This window comes from Anopheles arabiensis, chromosome X, assembly GCF_016920715.1.
Source record: "Anopheles arabiensis isolate DONGOLA chromosome X, AaraD3, whole genome shotgun sequence".
Classification (NCBI taxonomy): Eukaryota; Metazoa; Arthropoda; class Insecta; order Diptera; family Culicidae; genus Anopheles; species Anopheles arabiensis.
In genome coordinates, this window is record NC_053519.1 from 2040306 (window position 1) to 2062220 (window position 21915).

Genomic DNA, 21915 nt, shown 5'->3' on the forward strand with positions numbered 1-21915 from the left:
CATGAAGAGCTCCATCGGCAATATCAGTGAAGAAAATGAAATATGGCGCTGTAAGAAATTTAAGTGGTTGTTCAAAACGGTTCATATGGATTGAAAATTCATCAAATTATCAATCGCAGCAACTATTACTCAGCTGAAACCCAGCGGAAAACTCGAGGAATGCTTAATGCAAACAATTGACATGATTCTGCAAACGCCCGAAGAAATCATGAAGATCCTAAAAGAGCAACCCATCTGCAATGTGAGAAAATCAATTATCGAATTACCGGAATGTCAAAATATTGCCCCCACCGCGTAAAACGGCCGCGTGCCGTAAAATGTCAATAATCCGCATAAACAACGAACGACGATGTTGCCGTAGCTGGGGATGTACAGCGAGAGCGGCCATTATCGGGCCGTGTTTTAATCGAGGCACAGGGTGTGCGTGAAATAGCGAGAAGCGAGACGGCCGCCGGTAATGAGGAGATGTGTGCAAGGGGCGTGTTATACAATAATAATCATAATATTTAAAGTGGCAAGATTGGGAAGAAGATGGCAAAAGGGCTGTTCCGTTGACTTCGTCGAGTCTCTTGCTAAATTGAAAATAATGGCTCTGGCGTTTACTGTATTGCATTATTTTCTTTAAGTTTTGAACGGTTAACGGCCGTTTTGAAATTGATGGCACACTTCTGTAATTGAACAAGCGCAGATACCATTGGAATAATTTACAATCAAGTAGGCAATTATCGAGACGGCAAATGTCAAACAACCATACCGACCGCATTGTTCCAGAACAATTCCCTAGTTTTGTGTGCCAAAAAGTGTGTTTAAGATAACAAAATACATCATGTCCGCCCAGCAATGGATTCACTGCAACCTGTGCAACGCTCAGATGGTGAATAAAGACACCAAGTTCTACCATCTATCCTGCCTGGACGTGCTGTGCCGCACGTGTATGGGGAAAACAAACCGTGGCACTACCTGTCCCGTATGCAACAACTCTCTGCGGCACTTTACCGAGCTGGGACAGTTCAATGGGCGGGAAGGAAAAGATGCTGTACCACTCGTTTCCGGTCAAGCTGTATCAAATGTCCTACTAAACGTTGCTCTTCCAACACAAGCAACGCAAGCGGCTGATCGAATCAATAATGAAGACACGCGAATCACTGAAGCGGCTGGATGAGCTCGAGTCCGAAATCAAAAACCAAGTCATGCAAACCCAACGAAAGTACGAGAATCTGCGGAACAGTGTGAAGATGTCGCAGGCAAAGTCGGCGAACAGTAGTACGTTTAATTACATGGCAAACATGGCAAGAATGTCGCAGGCAATTTTGGCAAACAATTCGTTTAATTTAGCAACCATTACAAAGATGTCGCAGGCAAGCTCATCGAACGATTCTGGCATCAGTATGAAACAATAACCTTTCCTTTTAGTGATAGTATAAACAATTGTAAATTACGGATTTTAAATAGATATAATAGAACTATTTCACATTTCACTTTCCTTCGATTCAGCACTTCCGTTTCACAGTCCTGCCATTGTTATAAGTTGCCAAAGTTTTCGGATCCTGGCTGCAGCTCAACAGCGAAGTATGCATCGTAACGCAGACAAGTTATGCTACAATTCATCCAGCTAACGTCGTGCCGAACTGAGAAATATTGTGGTAACCTTTCTTGCTGGGATATAAGGCCAGCATGCTGTTAATAAGCTAAAGTAATCGTATCCTATTACGACAGCAATCAGCAGTCCTCAGCAATCCTCAGCAAGCCAGCACACCGCCAAAGATGGTCCGGAGGATCTGCCGGCCGGATACAGCTAAGGCGATTGCAACCGTCGCTGGGATGATCGTGTTCAGGGAAAGAGGTTATTAGAGCTATTAGAGATGGTTTTCACACACATCATATATCTGGCTACATACCTCAAGGTAACTGTGTTACGGTGATTGAAAGTTGGCTCATTTTTGGGTTAATATCGAGATCGAGGTGAAACGCTGTTTGTATCTCCTGCTTCAGCGACTTGTAAAGGTTTACGCGAGCAGGATCTAAATGTAGATTTAGCTTTTAAGGGTAATAATTCCTAAAACCTAGCGATTGGTGGTTTGGACTTTCAACAAAATAATTTAAAAAAATAAAAATTACTCAAGAACCACCAAACTTACCAAACTATAACTAATGGTCTGTCTAGACCGGAGAGTCAACCTTTCACAGAGTCTGAGGGTATATGGCCTGGTTTAAACTCCGTCGCATGGGCTGAGGGTATTGTCAATGTTAATACAGTCTCTGAAGCTCTTAAAAAACTTAAGCCATCCTTCTCCCCAGTACCGGATGGAATACCAGCCTCGGTTTTAAAAAAGTCACCTTCTCTGTTTGTCCCTCTATTGGTAAAATTGTTTCACCTATCTTTGTCCACGTCTTCATTCCCTTTATTGTGGAAGCGAGCATGGCTAGTTCCCATACACAAAAAAGGTAGCCCGTCTGTCGTTTGCAATTACCGTGGCATCTCAATACAATGCGCAATTACCAAGGTATTTGAGCATATTATCCATACCTATGTGTTTAAACTCACCTCTTCTACTATTATCCCTCAGCAACATGGCTTTTTTCCTAACCGTTCTACAACAACTAACCTTATGTCCTTCACCTCTTTCGTATCATCCCAGTTAGAGTCAGTTAAACAAGTTGATACTATTTATACTGACTTCAAATCTGCATTTGATCGTATTCCTCATTCCTTACTTCTAAATAAAATTTCACAACTTGACGTCAATAATCTTTTTGTATCTTGGTTACGTTCTTTTCAATGTGATCGTTCCTATATTGTTAAATTTAATGATATGTTTTCGACTCCCTTTTCATGTAGTGCAGGCGTCGCAAGGTATGTCCTAAGTCCTTTGCTGTTCATAATTTTTATTAATGATGTCCGTACCAAGTGCAAGTATTGTCCTCCCCATACCTCCTTACGAGGGCAGGTGTCGGCAGCTTGGCCTGGAACTATTGGAAAACCGCCGTTCCCATGCCCAATCCACCTTTATTGCCGCATCACTCCTTGGTAATATTGATTCTCCTTCCCTTCTTTCTTCTATCCCTTTCTACGCCCCTAACCGTGTTCTTCGAAACCGCCCTCCCCTAGTGATCCCTTCCCGCCGAACTGCAGTGGGCCGTAATGACCCCCTTCTTCGTGCAATTCGTCGATTTAACTGTGTATATTATATGTTTGATTTCAACCTTCCCTTATCCTCTTTCCGATCCCGCATCAGAACCCTCCATAATCCCGTGCTGCCTTAATTTTTAATTATTAAATTCTAATTTTCTAAATTTTTTTCTCAAATTTTTTATAATTTGTGTAAATTTTTGATAGGTTAAGAACATAGGTAATACGTATTATTTAAGTATTTGTGTAACCAAAAGGTAGACAAATAAATATGAATATATGAATATATGCATAAGAGAACTATAGCTAAGAGAACTAAGAACACTAAAGACCAGAACCCACTGCAGAGCATGATATCAACTATAAGCACTAAATATCCAATTTCGGTCGACAAGGAGAAAGCAGCTCACATCGGGATCACCTGCTTGTTCATCAAGGTATACCAGGACCAGGTGTACGATCTGCTGGCGGAGGAGCCGGCCGGCACCAACCGCCCCGGACTCTTGGATATTAGAATTTAAGTGGTCGTTTCATTAACTGGATAGCAACTAAACACAGTTATACATCTACGACTGTGTCTATTGAAAAAAGTAAAACTATCGCCAACAGTACTGAAAGTTCATGAAGAGCTCCATCGGCAATATCAGTGAAGAAAATGAAATATGGCGCTGTAAGAAATTTAAGTGGTTGTTCAAAACGGTTCATATGGATTGAAAATTCATCAAATTATCAATCGCAGCAACTATTACTCAGCTGAAACCCAGCGGAAAACTCGAGGAATGCTTAATGCAAACAATTGACATGATTCTGCAAACGCCCGAAGAAATCATGAAGATCCTAAAAGAGCAACCCATCTGCAATGTGAGAAAATCAATTATCGAATTACCGGAATGTCAAAATATTGCCCCCACCGCGTAAAACGGCCGCGTGCCGTAAAATGTCAATAATCCGCATAAACAACGAACGACGATGTTGCCGTAGCTGGGGATGTACAGCGAGAGCGGCCATTATCGGGCCGTGTTTTAATCGAGGCACAGGGTGTGCGTGAAATAGCGAGAAGCGAGACGGCCGCCGGTAATGAGGAGATGTGTGCAAGGGGCGTGTTATACAATAATAATCATAATATTTAAAGTGGCAAGATTGGGAAGAAGATGGCAAAAGGGCTGTTCCGTTGACTTCGTCGAGTCTCTTGCTAAATTGAAAATAATGGCTCTGGCGTTTACTGTATTGCATTATTTTCTTTAAGTTTTGAACGGTTAACGGCCGTTTTGAAATTGATGGCACACTTCTGTAATTGAACAAGCGCAGATACCATTGGAATAATTTACAATCAAGTAGGCAATTATCGAGACGGCAAATGTCAAACAACCATACCGACCGCATTGTTCCAGAACAATTCCCTAGTTTTGTGTGCCAAAAAGTGTGTTTAAGATAACAAAATACATCATGTCCGCCCAGCAATGGATTCACTGCAACCTGTGCAACGCTCAGATGGTGAATAAAGACACCAAGTTCTACCATCTATCCTGCCTGGACGTGCTGTGCCGCACGTGTATGGGGAAAACAAACCGTGGCACTACCTGTCCCGTATGCAACAACTCTCTGCGGCACTTTACCGAGCTGGGACAGTTCAATGGGCGGGAAGGAAAAGATGCTGTACCACTCGTTTCCGGTCAAGCTGTATCAAATGTCCTACTAAACGTTGCTCTTCCAACACAAGCAACGCAAGCGGCTGATCGAATCAATAATGAAGACACGCGAATCACTGAAGCGGCTGGATGAGCTCGAGTCCGAAATCAAAAACCAAGTCATGCAAACCCAACGAAAGTACGAGAATCTGCGGAACAGTGTGAAGATGTCGCAGGCAAAGTCGGCGAACAGTAGTACGTTTAATTACATGGCAAACATGGCAAGAATGTCGCAGGCAATTTTGGCAAACAATTCGTTTAATTTAGCAACCATTACAAAGATGTCGCAGGCAAGCTCATCGAACGATTCTGGCATCAGTATGAAACAATAACCTTTCCTTTTAGTGATAGTATAAACAATTGTAAATTACGGATTTTAAATAGATATAATAGAACTATTTCACATTTCACTTTCCTTCGATTCAGCACTTCCGTTTCACAGTCCTGCCATTGTTATAAGTTGCCAAAGTTTTCGGATCCTGGCTGCAGCTCAACAGCGAAGTATGCATCGTAACGCAGACAAGTTATGCTACAATTCATCCAGCTAACGTCGTGCCGAACTGAGAAATATTGTGGTAACCTTTCTTGCTGGGATATAAGGCCAGCATGCTGTTAATAAGCTAAAGTAATCGTATCCTATTACGACAGCAATCAGCAGTCCTCAGCAATCCTCAGCAAGCCAGCACACCGCCAAAGATGGTCCGGAGGATCTGCCGGCCGGATACAGCTAAGGCGATTGCAACCGTCGCTGGGATGATCGTGTTCAGGGAAAGAGGTTATTAGAGCTATTAGAGATGGTTTTCACACACATCATATATCTGGCTACATACCTCAAGGTAACTGTGTTACGGTGATTGAAAGTTGGCTCATTTTTGGGTTAATATCGAGATCGAGGTGAAACGCTGTTTGTATCTCCTGCTTCAGCGACTTGTAAAGGTTTACGCGAGCAGGATCTAAATGTAGATTTAGCTTTTAAGGGTAATAATTCCTAAAACCTAGCGATTGGTGGTTTGGACTTTCAACAAAATAATTTAAAAAATAAAAATTACTCAAGAACCACCAAACTTACCAAACTATAACTAATGGTCTGTCTAGACCGGAGAGTCAACCTTTCACAGAGTCTGAGGGTATATGGCCTGGTTTAAACTCCGTCGCATGGGCTGAGGGTATTGTCAATGTTAATACAGTCTCTGAAGCTCTTAAAAAAACTTAAGCCATCCTTCTCCCCAGTACCGGATGGAATACCAGCCTCGGTTTTAAAAAAGTCACCTTCTCTGTTTGTCCCTCTATTGGTAAAATTGTTTCACCTATCTTTGTCCACGTCTTCATTCCCTTTATTGTGGAAGCGAGCATGGCTAGTTCCCATACACAAAAAAGGTAGCCCGTCTGTCGTTTGCAATTACCGTGGCATCTCAATACAATGCGCAATTACCAAGGTATTTGAGCATATTATCCATACCTATGTGTTTAAACTCACCTCTTCTACTATTATCCCTCAGCAACATGGCTTTTTTCCTAACCGTTCTACAACAACTAACCTTATGTCCTTCACCTCTTTCATATCATCCCAGTTAGAGTCAGTTAAACAAGTTGATACTATTTATACTGACTTCAAATCTGCATTTGATCGTATTCCTCATTCCTTACTTCTAAATAAAATTTCACAACTTGACGTAAATAATCTTTTTGTATCTTGGTTACGTTCTTTTCAATGTGATCGTTCCTATAGTGTTAAATTTAATGATATGTTTTCGACTCCCTTTTCATGTAGTGCAGGCGTACCGCAAGGTAGTGTCCTAAGTCCTTTGCTGTTCATAATTTTTATTAATGATGTCCGTACCAAGTGCAAGTATTGTCCTCCCCCATACCTCCTTACGAGGGCAGGTGTCGGCAGCTTGGCCTGGAACTATTGGAAAACCGCCGTTCCCATGCCCAATCCACCTTTATTGCCGCATCACTCCTTGGTAATATTGATTCTCCTTCCCTTCTTTCTTCTATCCCTTTCTACGCCCCTAACCGTGTTCTTCGAAACCGCCCTCCCCTAGTGATCCCTTCCCGCCGAACTGCAGTGGGCCGTAATGACCCCCTTCTTCGTGCAATTCGTCGATTTAACTGTGTATATTATATGTTTGATTTCAACCTTCCCTTATCCTCTTTCCGATCCCGCATCAGAACCCTCCATAATCCCGTGCTGCCTTAATTTTTAATTATTAAATTCTAATTTTCTAAAAATTTTTCTCAAATTTTTTATAATTTGTGTAAATTTTGATAGGTTAAGAACATAGGTAATACGTATTATTTAAGTATTTGTGTAACCAAAAGGTAGACAAATAAATATGAATATATGAATATATGCATAAGAGAACTATAGCTAAGAGAACTAAGAACACTAAAGACCAGAACCCACTGCAGAGCATGATATCAACTATAAGCACTAAATATCCAATTTCGGTCGACAAGGAGAAAGCAGCTCACATCGGGATCACCTGCTTGTTCATCAAGGTATACCAGGACCAGGTGTACGATCTGCTGGCGGAGAAGCCGGCCGGCACCAACCGCCCGGGACTCTTTGAAATTAGAAATTTAAGTGGTTGTTTCCTTAACTGGATAGCGATCTTCACGCTCACGCTGCACCATACCGCCCGGTACGATCTGGCCGTGGTGACGCGCTCAAAGTTTCATCTCGTCGATCTAGCCGGCTCGGAGCGCTCGAAACAGACGGACACGACGGGGGACCGCTTCAAAGAGGGGGTCGAAATCAACATCCTTTGATATTAGAAATTTAAGTGGTCGTTTCATTAACTGGATAGCAACTAAACACAGTTATACATCTACGACTGTGTCTATTGAAAAAAGTAAAACTATCGCCAACAGTACTGAAAGTTCATGAAGTGCTCCATCGGCAATATCAGTGAAGAAAATGAAATATGGCGACATTAGAAATTTAAGTGGTTGTTCAAAACGGTTCATATGGATTGAAAATTCATCAAATTATCAATCGCAGCAACTATTACCCAGCTGAAACCCAGCTGAAAACTTGGAGAAGTAGGGTAAATGTACCAATAGTGGTGCAATTTGTAGTGGTGCCGATGTGTTTTAATGGATTTAAAGTGTCAGGAAGGACAATTTCTGAATATTTTAACACATACCAATTGGAATATGTTTTATTTACGCAACCACAACCATTTTTATCATGAAATACATCAAATTTACGAAAAAATACATATTTTTGTGACTGCTTCGTTGTACCTATAATGGTGGTATGGTTCCTATAGTCGTCGTATTGTGTTCCTATAGTGGTGGTAAACAAAGATGCATCAAAAACGGTGTATAATATCAATGAAACTTAGTTTCGAAGCTGTTTTTGTATGAATAGCAAGGCTTACTGCCATAATATAGGTTTCTTGCGTAATTTGATCGTAAAAAAATGTATAGATTTGATCAATGAAACTATTGACAAAAGTACTGCATCACACCTGTCGTCAACCTACACCCGGAAGAGTGTGATTGATTTGAAGTCAATTTTTATTCAGCCATATAAGCGAATTTTGGCCTGTTTTTTGGTAAATTACCAACATAAAACTCATTTCTGTTGCTTATTTTAGTGAAAAAAGTACGACATGTCAAAAATATCCTCGAAAAAATCTAAAACAAGCTGTTTTCATTGATTTTATAACTATAACCACTATAGGAACATGCCTGTTTTGTGTACCTATAATGGCACTATGGTGAAAAACACTTAAAAATGCATAAATATGGGCAAAAGGCAAATAATTTTAGTAAAACAATAAGTTTTCATAACAGTTATGTTGAAAAACTGGTAATTGCGTGGTTATGTGGTCATTTAGAACGTTAACAGAAAAATGAGTTTCGTTATGAAATCCTAAGGATTTTGGAAAAATGTTGACACATTTCACAAAATAATGGATTTTTCGGTCTTTAAATAACGGAATGGTCCCATTTAACTTTTAAAACCTTTGTAAAAGGCTAAAGAACATTTTACACTAACGTAAATAACGTAATTACTTGTAATTTGCGGTATGAACCGCATTTTAGTGCAATACCACCACTATTGGTACTACCACCACTATAGGTACAGTTACCCTAATGCTTAATGCAAACAATTGACATGATTCTGCAAACGCCCGAAGAAATCATGAAGATCCTAAAAGAGCAACCCATCTGCAATGTGAGAACTATAGCCAGGAGAACCAAGAACACTAACGACCCGAACCCTCTGCAGAGCATGATATCAACTATAAGCACTAAATATCCAATTTCGGTTGACAAGGAGAAAGTAGCTCACATCGGGATCACCTGCTTGTTCCTCGAGGTATACCAGGACCAGGTGTACGATCTGCTGGCGGAGGAGCCGGCCGGCACCAACCGCCCCGGACTCTTGGATATTAGAATTTAAGTGGTCGTTTCATTACCTGGATAGCAACTAAACACAGTTATAGATCTACGACTGTGTCTATTGAAAAAAGTAAAACTATCGCCAACAGTACTGAAAGTTCATGAAGTGCTCCATCGGCAATATCAGTGAAGAAAATGAAATATGGCGACATTAGAAATTTAAGTGGTTGTTCAAAACGGTTCATATGGATTGAAAATTCATCAAATTATCAATCGCAGCAACTATTACCCAGCTGAAACCCAGCTGAAAACTTGGAGAAGTAATGCTTAATGCAAACAATTGACATGATTCTGCAAACGCCCGAAGAAATCATGAAGATCCTAAAAGAGCAACCCATCTGCAATGTGAGAACTATAGCCAGGAGAACCAAGAACACTAACGACCCGAACCCTCTGCAGAGCATGATATCAACTATAGGCACTAAATATCCAATTTCGGTTGACAAGGAGAAAGCAGCTCACATCGGGATCACCTGCTTGTTCATCAAGGTATACCAGGACCAGGTGTACGATCTGCTGGCGGAGAAGCCGGCCGGCACCAACCGCCCGGGACTCTTTGAAATTAGAAATTTAAGTGGTTGTTTCCTTAACTGGATAGCGATCTTCACGCTCACGCTGCACCATACCGCCCGGTACGATCTGGCCGTGGTGACGCGCTCAAAGTTTCATCTCGTCGATCTAGCCGGCTCGGAGCGCTCGAAACAGACGGACACGACGGGGGACCGCTTCAAAGAGGGGGTCGAAATCAACATCCTTTGATATTCGAAATTTAAGTGGCCGTTTCATTAACTGGATAGCAACTAAACACAGTTACAGATCTACGACTGTGTCTATTGAAAAAAGTAAAACTATCGCCAACAGTACTGAAAGTTCATGAAGTGCTCCATCGGCAATATCAGTGAAGAAAATGAAATATGGCGACATTAGAAATTTAAGTGGTTGTTCAAAACGGTTCATATGGATTGAAAATTCATCAAATTATCAATCGCAGCAACTATTACCCAGCTGAAACCCAGCTGAAAACTTGGAGAAGTAATGCTTAATGCAAACAATTGACATGATTCTGCAAACGCCCGAAGAAAACATGAAGATCCTAAAAGAGCAACCCATCTGCAATGTGAGAACTATAGCCAGGAGAACCAAGAACACTGAAGACCAGAACACACTGCAGAGCATGATATCAACTATAAGCACTAAATATCCAATTTCGGTTGACAGGAGAAAGCAGCTCACATCGGGATCACCTGCTTGTTAATCAAGGTATACCAGGACCAGGTGTTCGATCTGCTGGCGGAGAAGCCGGCCGGCACCAACCGCCCGGGATTCTTTGAAATTAGAAATTTAAGTGGTTGTTTCCTTAACTGGATAGCGATCTTCACGCTCACGCTGCACCATACCGCCCGGAACGATCTGGCCGTGGTGACGCGCTCAAAGTTTCATCTCGTCGATCTAGCCGGCTCGGAGCGCTCGAAACAGACGGACACGACGGGGGACCGCTTCAAAGAGGGGGTCGAAATCAACATCCTTTGATATTAGAAATTTAAGTGGTCGTTTCATTAACTGGATAACAACTAAACACAGTTATAGATCTACGACTGTGTCTATTGAAAAAAGTAAAACTATCGCCAACAGTACTGAAAGTTCATGAAGTGCTCCATCGGCAATATCAGTGAAGAAAATGAAATATGGCGACATTAGAAATTTAGGTGGTTGTTCAAAACGGTTCATATGGATTGAAAATTCATCAAATTATCAATCGCAGCAACTATTACCCAGCTGAAACCCAGCTGAAAACTTGGAGAAGTAATGCTTAATGCAAACAATTGACATGATTCTGCAAACGCCCGAAGAAATCATGAAGATCCTAAAAGAGATCCCATCACACAATTTTTGGAAGGAAAGCGTTCGAAGAGCGTTCACATAGCGTTGTATCCCAGTTGTCTTTGCCACAGGATAACGGAAGGTAAATCGTGGTAACCTTTGGGTTGGGTATGACAGCAGGTTGAGCAGCACCGCACGATTCATTTCTAAGTTAACTTCAATAAATCTAGCTCTTTTTATAATTCCTGTATTCGTCTGAAGTACGAAGTAATCGGACATATCATATAGCGTACTTTGTGGGTCGTTCAAGCTGCTTTCAGAGATACCTCGAAGTGACGAATGTTTTCAATTTGTTCTTTTTTATTAAAATTAATACAACCAAAAAAAAACCTTCCACAATAGCGTATCACAGCACGGTAATTCCTGGTTACGGAAACAGCTGCCTGTCGCAGCTCCACCTACAGTCAACTAGCACTACATTTAGTATCGCTGGCACTACTTCATTTGTCATCATACCCCAAAAACCTTAGATTAGTTGCCACCAGCGCAATTCATTATTATTTCAAATTGTGGTAAAACATGCCTATGACAGTGCGCACACCACCAACGGAATCCGAAACGCAAACATGCATCCGCCCGCTCTAGCCAAATGCATTGTGCCGAATTGCAACCCCACTTCACTAAAAAAAAAACAGTGAAAACCATCATAAACTATTTCTCCCTTGCCTCTCTCGTGCTTCCCGCCCTAGCTGCTGTTGATTGGCGGTGCCGCACAGCAAACGGGCGCCAGTGTCATAATTAGAAACACATCGCTCCTAGGTACATACCCAAGCAAGCATGTTTGGGCAAAAACCGATTGTGTTGTTATTAGTGTTTTATATTTTTACTGTCACAAACGGACCGATAGCACGGACACAGCACCGTGTTCCACATCACTACTAGCCCTAAACGCAGTTACAAGCGCAATGGACCGGGTAGAGAGGGCGCGGGCGGACAGAGAGGTTGGCCGACGGCAATAATCATAAATTTATTTTTCAGCAAAAAAAAAACAATCCTTCGAAACTTGAAACTGACGACGAAAAACTCGAAGTGCATATTGCCCTGTGCTCGGCCACGGCACACAAAACGAAGGTGGGGTTGGGGAAGGGAAGCCGTGTAACTGAACGCGAACGGAGGTTTGGTAGGGTTGTTGCAATTGCAGCGGCCAACTGCTGTTTGGACAGAATAAAAGAAACTTAAAGTATTAAATTTATTATTGAAACAGTGGCCGAGACAAAGGGTCACAGGGCGGGCGTAAGCGGCAGGAAAAACGGTCAGAGCTTGGAATGCCAGGGGGAGGGTGGAAAAATCGGGGCATACAACCACAAAAAGGTACTACCAAACCCTTCAACGCGAGGAGTGCGAAAAGAAGAGGGAAGGAGACCGGTTGCCGATCCGCCAAACCGGAAGTTAAGTTTTTAAAAACTTCAATAACGGCTGCTAGAAGGGTCAACGGCAATGTAGAGGGTAGTGAGAAACCCGCTTCCAATCATCGCACCATTACGGCAGCCGCCATCATCATCAGCAGCATCACCAGCATCGTCGCCATGGTTCTGAGTTCGCTCTTGTTTGAAAGGGGCGCTCTGCTTTGGAGAAAGTGCTGGAGGCAGAGAAGTTGTTATCGTTGTTGTGTGTGTGTGTGTGTGTGTGTGTGTGTGTGTGTGTGTGTGTGTGTGTGTGTGTGTGTGTGTGTGTGTGTTCGGTAGTTTCGCAAAACTATAAAAGAGTCCCAAAAGCGGGGCACAATTTTCGGACACGGTGACGCGCGCGCGCCACCGCACAAATGGCGCCACGACCAGCGGCGCCACTGGACAATAGAGCGGGCAAACTTTGGAACCAGACGCACGATGCTGCCTGGAATAAAAGATGGCTCATAGAGCAGTAACGTGATTAATGCTGGTGCAAAAAAAACCCTATCCAGATGACACTACTGTGCAAACTCAACGCAGCAAGTGAATCAAATGCTGGACTCCGATTCAAATGGAGAGGAAGAATACGAAAAGAAGGTTCGAAGGTTGAACCAATCGCGGAAAAAAGGCCTACGCAAAGACACCATTTCATCGAAGGATAATTGAAAGGTTTATAGATTCATCCACCAACAAGGAAGGCACTGCGCATCGGAAACAAATAAACAACCTCAAAGAAAGTAAAAATGTGGGTGGATAATCACCCAAAAATCACTAGAAATTAGTCGAAATATTATGTTTTTAGTTACAAAAGTAACAGTTGACCATCAATTATTGGATCATCGCATGCATCGAGTAGGCAGTCTGAGTTTATCGGTGGATTTTAATTCAAAATTCTCTTTAACGCATTAAACAATTGCTTTTGCAAATTGCACTATTTCATTCGAATGGTTTTAGAAGAATCTCTTGTGCTTTTTCAACTAAGTAAAAAAGCGGTTGTGATTTTATTGACAAGTCCTATTCCTTGCGATATATCGGTAGCAATCATGGATAGCTTCCATCAAAGAGCTTCTGGAGGAGTAATCTTTTTGGAAAATGAAAACAAAATCAAATCAAATCTAATGAACATATCCAATTGGTCCGAATTTTAATATCGAAACATGTTTCACATTCGTTTTTTAAAACGCGGGGCCGGTCAAACTTCAGCGGAGAATTGAGCATTACTAAACCGCACTAAATAAATGTTTTTGTTGTTACTATTGTAAAAATTGTTTTCAATTATTAAGATTAAGTTAGTTCTTAAACAAGCTAGCCTCTGTTTAAAGCCCGTAATCGCTAATCGCTATTTTAATAAAACGGAATTTTAATTGACACAGTGGCGTGAGTGTTCAAGATGCGGAAATGAGACGTTTGGCAGCAATGCAATATGGAATGTAGCGCATAAACCCTTAAAACAAAATTTAAAAGATTGAGTAGATATATGTATCATTTTACTGCACTATTTTAAGCAACCGTGTCATCTTGTGCTGAAACCAGAACAATCGAACCTGTTTCAATATGCTGTTTTAGGCAAACAGGTAACGATGTCTACCCCGTAACAGACACACCATTTCGTCTGAGAACATCACCTGGAATCGTCTGTGTATCTTTAAATTGTATGAAATAGTATAAGTTCTTAGGAACATCTTTTATCACATTATATAATACTATCACAAGGGCAAGAGTATTGATTTAGTGCTTCCTTGCTACCTGTTAAGTATCAGGTTCATTGCACAATATTCCGGGACAGTTTCCAATGTTGATAGTATTAAACAATGCTCGCGAGATGTTTTTCAACACACTTAGTGCACACTTGCGAGAGCACGCGTTTTGCACATGTTTTGCTTCGACAGCTCGATCTTGATCTCGATTCGGATAGTGTTAGAGCGAAGTAATGTTGTGTGTGCAGATTTTAAAATGACGATCATGGTAAATTTAACCTCTTATCCCAACAAAGGTTTGAGAAGGCCGGAAGTAGCTTTGCCACAATATTATTCTGAGGTTGTTTTGACAAATTGTACGAAAGCAAGTAGTGACAAATCGGAAAACATACAAAGGTACTGAACGGATCATACCCACACTCATGACGACCAATATAGCTTCATCAAGGCACAACTTACTCCATCGAATACAATGGTATCTCTAGCATCCTTTACATAGCTCGATAAAAACCGACACTACTCATTAGGACGCAACTGCGACATGCATAGGGCCAGTTCCGCTGATATCCCCGGCTGGTTCCAGGGTCTCTGGCACCAACAGCTGGTACCAGGGTACTACCTTCCGAAGCAGGAGAACCGAATGTATCTGGAATAAATCATACCCACACCCAAAACGTCCTGGATATGTAGCTTCAGCAATGCAAAACGAGTCTTACTCCATCGAATACAATGGTATCTCTAGCATCCTTTACGTAGCTCGATAAAAACCGACACTACTCATCAGGGCGCAACTGCGACATGCATAGGGCCAGTTCCGCTGATATCCCCGGCTGGTTCCAGGGTCTCTGGCACCAACAGCTGGTACCAGGGTACTACCTTCCGAAGCAGGAGAACCGAATGTATCTGGAATAAATCATACCCACACCCAAAACGTCCTGGATATGTAGCTTCAGCAATGCAAAACGAGTCTTACTCCATCGAATACAATGGTATCTCTAGCATCCTTTACGTAGCTCGATAAAAACCGACACTACTCATCAGGGCGCAACTGCGACATGCATATGGCCAGTTCCGCTGATATCCCCGGCTGGTTCCAGGGTCTCTGGCACCAACAGCTGGTACCAGGGTACTACCTTCCGAAGCAGGAGAACCGAACGTATCTGGAATTGACCGCTTACAATAGGACCAATGTCCTAACTATTGTTTGGGGCCTCACAGACCTCCCAGACTGTATGCAGACAGTGAATTATTCCAAATGTTATCCGATTGTTCACTTGTACGTACGCGTGTCTCAAACTTCTGTTGTCGCTGACTAACTGATGAGGCAAGTTACTAGCATTTTTTTTATACTTCGCCTCCAATATGTTGCACCGTCACATTGTTTTCTATCATATATCCAAGTAAAAGTTCTGGCATTTTTTATCTAATATGTGAAGACTCACGCATTAGTAGACAGATGGTTCCAGGATGGTACTTCAAGACATGCAAAAAGATAATAACTCATTCATTGTTTAGTGCTAAAACAAAGCATATTGAAACCAATTCTTCTCTGTAGGAATATTTTCTTAAGATAGAAGCTGTACTAATATAAACGATGAAGAATGTGCAAGTAAAATGGGTACGCAAATGATTTCAAAATGGCAATATCAACTACTATTAAACTAGCCACAGTAAGCTGTCAAACGAGAGTACATGCAAGAGTGCATTACTAATACACATTGTCTGCCAGACGATTACCAATTCCTTTTCTGCAACACGCACACACGCTCAGCGTCGTAATCCGATTAACCAGTCGAGGGCGCGCGCGCGTACCTCCTACCACACATTGCAGCTGCTGTGTGTGTGTGTAACCCCACTATTCTCCACTGAAAATTGATTCCACCAACTGCGCCTCTTCTTGCTCACTTCCTCACTAACGGAACACACCTCTACCGACGAAAGCGAACGTTTGTTTTTTTCCTTTCTATCACGCTACTCCTCTCCTCTCTGTCGCTCTCTTTCATTTTCCAAAACTCGCTCCATTACTGCTCGAAAAAAGGGGCGCCAACCTAACTGACAGGCAGATTGTCAAATTTACAAACCATCATCCATCGATCAGAGTACGCGCAAAACCCCGCCGCACCGCAACAATCGAGTGAATATTCGCATTCCTACCCTCAAAAGCGATGCGAAGTAAAAACAAAACCTTTTTGTCCGGCCAACCATCACGCACCCCGAACACTATCACCCCTATCAATTTAATAAAACAACAACAATACGCATTTCAACTAAGGAGGAAGGGAGACTCGTTAATGAAATTGCTCCACGTGTTACTACTACTGTTTTGATTGCCCCTGTTTTTCGCCACACACACACACACACACACACACACGCCTCCGTACTTCCTGTTCGACCGCTTCCGTTTTTCAGCGGACGCGGGCGGTACCTGTTTTTTTTTTAATTATTTTGACGGTTTGCGATTTGTACGCGGGAAGTTTCCAATCACAACACACCGTCCGTCCGTCATCGTCGTCAGCGTCATTTCTCTCCCCCGGTTAGGGACCGGAATGGAATGCAATAGCCAGCGTGCTTCCGCGTTTCCCGCACCACAAAACCGCAACACATTTTCCCGCACAAAGGCACATTCGGGGGGGGGGGGGGGGGACAAAAAAACGAGCACACATACACAGAGAGAGACACACAGAATTTGGTGAATTCTGGTGTGATGGCTGCATCGCTAGCTTCCGGTTGGGAGGCTTGTAAAGCTCCTCCTGCACCGCACACCCACGCACTCTCGCGCAGATTTGATCATTCGTTTTTTTTTTTCGTCCCCATTGATTCATTTCCCTCCCGTTCCCTCCTCCTTCATCATCTTCTGCCGCTTACCGCAAACAATGCCAATGTGCACGCGGATTGATTGATCGAAGCGTACCGGGGGTGGTGGTTTGATGATCACGTAAATGTTTCTTTATTTCTTCCTTTTTTTGTATCCTTCTCTCCCAATACTGACCAACTGTAATTGCGAGTCAGCAGCATACGTTTGGTGAAAGGAAGAGATCAGGACCGCGGCAGAAATTAATCTCGGAAGAAGTCACTCGCATTCTGCCGCATCATGCGATGGGCGTGTGCGAGAGGCTAACCAGGGGATATGCAAGCGGACATAAATTTGTCATCCTCATCAGCACACTCATCATTTCGATGACTGAAGGAAAGCAGTTAGCGAAAAATACAAAAAACCGATTAATGGCGATTAATGATTTTTATTGAAATCGGCGAAAAAGACCATAAACAGCAACAAAAAAATCACAAAAGAGTTTACAACAAACATGCAAAGCAGGAAAAACAACGAAACAACATTCACTGTTTGCGAAGTATCACAAAAATTAACGGTGCCAGAATGTAACAAGTTGTAATCTGCTCTCTGCCATAAGGACGATTTGCTTAATTTATTTATTTTTTCTGATTGATTGATAGTAGCCGATTTGATTCTAATAAAGCTTTCACATACTATGTATGGCAGCAGCTAATGTTTAAAACATAATTTAAAAACCAGCCATAGGTGCGCAATTTAAAGGATAGTATTTGATTTTGCACATTTGCACGATTCACCGTGGCTTAATCATAGGCTCAAGCCCCGTATGGGTCGGGTCTCTCAAACGTAGGACCCCTGCTTTGGGCACACCAATATGGTACCAGGTAGCAAAGCAGCTAAGACAGTCCTAAACCAAGAAGAAGAAGAAAAAATTCGGCCATATATGGTCTTTAACTGAAAGTCTGATAAAGGGGCCCTTTCCGTTTGAAGCTCGTAGGCTGAAATTTCAGCCTGTCAGCTGTTTGCATTGTATAGCAGTTTTCGAGCAGCTATCTGAGGGAGTATAATATACAGGTGGGCTTATCCCAAGGCTGATTTTTATCGCTTCTGCTTCTGAATAAAGATTGTAAGTGTTTTGAGTATTCGTCAAGCCTCCAGAAAGCTCGTTGGAGCAAAAGTTTTCACTCGTTCTGTCAAAAAGTGATATTCAAATTTGGTTATAAAAAATGCTATGAGACCACCTGGACTACATACACTTTGATTCCAGATTCGATCACCTGATTTCTTAAATGCACCTTGGGATAAATGTAAACAAACCCGTGTTTTCGAGCAGGTACTCGAATCTAATTCTAGCTTTTAGGCTAAAATTTTTCTTGACTGAAAATTGCAGGCTAGTTTTTTGTGTGGTTTTGTATGGATTGTTTACATGATTTCAGCCTCCAACTGTCAAACTCCATACAAAAAACTAACTAGAATCTTGAAGGCCCCCAAAGATGGATGAAGAGGTGGCTTTCGATTAAGCCAGAATACTGAAACTTGCTTTGATATTAGTAGATCCAAAACTTGGACAAAAAGATTGATCGAATTATGGATGCAAGAATCAGGATATGATCATCTGCCAAGATCTTAGTACAGGCCTCTTTAAAGTTAAAAGTATTTGAATGAATGATCCTATAGCGAAAACTCAGGTTCGCAAAAAAACTGATGAAAAGCAAACCAATTATTGTTATAATTATAATTGGAGTCTGAGATTTTGTAAATGGAAAAATTTGCAGGTTATCGCCTGTCGATTAAAAGGCACATACCTACATTCCTAAGTCTCTCCTATAGACGGCAGGGAGTGTTATAATTCAACTCTTCGATTTTCCACCCGCTGGCGAAATAGAATTGGGAGACATAATGCTATACAGCAACACCCCGCACAAAGTCCATCTCACTCAAAGCCTCGTGTGTTTGGGGTTAAAAACGTACCGATTGAACCGGATAATGGATTTATTTGCATAAATTGAAGGTCACCACTGAGGCTGCCGCTGCTCCGTTTGCGAAGCATTGTAGAGCTGAAGAGGAAGGGGATTAATTCAATCGAAAAGGTAAGCAGCCGAGGCAATCTCAGGGCATGATGGTGCGCGAGGCAGGCAGAGACGACAAACACAAACCACCCCCTATAGGGGTTTTGGGCGGGCCGTTTTCCATAGTTGCTCTAAAAGAATTGTTACAGCGGAAGGAGGCAAGGGCGCACATACGACGACGAAGACGACGACGAGACGGTGTGTTCCCGCTATTGAATGCACACACTTCAGCTCGCTAAGGGTACGCCGCTCTGCTCTGTCTCAATATACCGCACCGAGCCTTCTCCCACCAGAAGTGCGAAGGGGGTGAAGTCACACCGAGAAAATGGAAATTTGCGGCTAAACGAAACAGATCAATCTCAATTTAAAGTTTTTGGCCGTTCGCTCTCGCTCTGTGCGACCCTCCCTCCTTCTTCCCCTTTTTCCATGCCTCGGTAAGGAGGCCAGGGAATTGTTCTCGCTTGCTTATCTCATCGTTACGACATTCCGCCATATACCCGAAAACGCCTTTGCTCCGTAGAGTTTGTGAGCGGCGGCGGCGACGACGACGACGACGAATCCCGTTACGCTCGGGAGGATTTTACCAGCGCTTGTGCTGGTGGATGGGGCGCGCTCTGGGTGTCCTCAAATTGTGCAAAATTAAACAATTAAAATGCAAAATGGAAAACCTAACCTCAAAATAAAAAGACCGATAGCGGGGAGGACAGGAGGTAAAATATTCCATCTGCTGCAAGATGGTAGACAAGTGAGACGGACAAACAACGCAGGGAAGGCATGCAAAACCGCTCGGGGTGTTAAGGCAGCATTTACTTCTTCCATTTAAAACACGAGACAGCCGATGCTGGTTACCACACAGCAGCATTCCGGCAGGAGGGGGGGGGGAGTGCGATAAAACCGAATGAAAGAAAGCACAACGGGCTGAGTTGAAGAAGCGAGAAAGTTCGCTAAAATGAAGGAAATGCAAATCACTGTATTGTAAGGCGGAACTCCTCCGTTTGAGCCAACCTGTACCTTCTTCCCTATGATTGTTAGAGCCATGATTTGTACAAGTAGCAACAGTAAGACAAATGGCAAGTAGTGTTTGCAGTAGTTTCAGAAAAGTGCAGAATTTGCAACGTTACACGATCTCGGCATACTTTGTGTGTGTTTCGGTATGATTGACCATGCTTATATTAATTGAGAATTGAGAAAACCTGAATAGGAAACCCAACAAAGGATTTGCTATAATATTGTATGCTACTAATTACAACGCTATAATACTGATAACAAGCAACAATCGAGTAGTTTTGCTTAGCGCTTGCATACAATTTGTCACAGAAAAAAAATCTCATTAAATAGCTGAAAGCGCACTATAATCCAATAGTATTCCAGTGCACTTTTTCAAATAGCATCAAAAAATTCCAATAAATTCGGGAATCAATTTCAAGCACCATTAGGTCCCCACCGCCGTAAAGCAAAGTTCCTGCAGCAATTATTTGTCCTTTCACCGGCGTGCAATAAACCCCTTGGCCCTGGTCACACCCAAACACTCCTGCCGTGGCGCAAAGGTGTGCTCGGGCAGCGGCTACAAATTGCCAACCAACCGCGCTGTACAGGCTGTGGAATTGAAAATTGAAAGTATAATTTCCAATCAGATTGTACGGCGTTCGATCCACTCGTGCTGAGCCTTGCGCTTCTCCTGCCGGTTGCTGCACATTTACTATTTGCATTGCAATCGAGTTGGGAGTTTTGGGAGGAGGATCGGGCGAAGCAGTGCGCTGCCAACGACGAAGTCAGAATGTCATGCCGACTATGAGCTGACGATCGAGCGGCGAAAAAGTCGTGGCTGTTGGTGCGTTCGCCCCTCAAGCCCCTTTCACTTTCCTTTATTTTATTTTATTTTTCTCATCTAGTTACAGAAATGCCCGCATACCCCATCCATCCGTGGGGTGGGGGGGGGGACAAAAACGATCCTTCGACAGGAAAGGTCACCTACCCAAGTCTACCTCTCTTTCCCCCCGTGCGCAAAGCAGTCTGTTTTTTGTCAGTGTAAAAGTTTTGTTTACTTTTTATCACACCTTCCCCTTTTTGCCCTTCTACTCTCATTCGACCAGATTTTTTGCGTCGCAAGCTTCGGTCTACAGAGGACGTTTCCGGGGCTCTCTATTAGGAAAATGCTGAGCAGACCGCGCGCTCTCTCTCTCTCTTTCCCAACCCATTACCAAACGGCAAGTTCAGAGGACTTGACTCTAAAGTTGAACCACAATTTTCACAACCCTCAGTGTGCCGTCCCACCCACCTTACCAGGATGCGCACACACACACACACACCAATGGTGATGGGATTTTCTTCCGAAGCTTTTCCAGCCGAACGCCGGGCCATAAGAAGCAAGCGTTCCGTTACGCTCCGTTTACGCTTCTCGCTCTTCTCTCATCTTGGCAGCTTGGTTCCGTTTACTTTTTCCTTTTTATTTTTTTTTTGCTCTACCCCGCACTGTGCTGTTAGCAATATGCAGCTGCACTTCGTGCTTCCGGTAATACTCTGGCGCAGCCACAGGAAGCGAAACACTGCAGCGGGCCAGAGTTCCGAAGCTACTGGCGGCGATGGGGATGGGAGTGTGTTTGTTAAAAGACAAATTTAACTTTCAACTCCGCCGAACTATTCCCCCTTTCCGAACCTATTTTTTGTCAGTCCTTCTACTCCCTTCCACCCCACAACCCCAGGAGCAGCAGCAGGAGCAGCAGCAGCAGCAGCATCACCGTCCCATCCACTACCTTTTGGGCCATGCAATTTATCGTCTTTGCTGTGGCTAAAAGCGCGAACGCAAAGTTTTTAGTTGCCTATTAAGTGGATCCCGAAGCGACATTGCAGGCAGG

General features: G+C 42.9%; 2 pseudogenes; both read left to right on the forward strand.

Moving 5' to 3' along the window:
• Nucleotides 1-826: 826 nt before the first annotated feature.
• Nucleotides 827-1799, forward strand: LOC120905493 (annotated as a pseudogene).
• Nucleotides 1800-4576: 2777 nt separating this feature from the next.
• LOC120905503 lies at nucleotides 4577-5963 on the forward strand (annotated as a pseudogene).
• Nucleotides 5964-21915: the final 15952 nt, after the last annotated feature.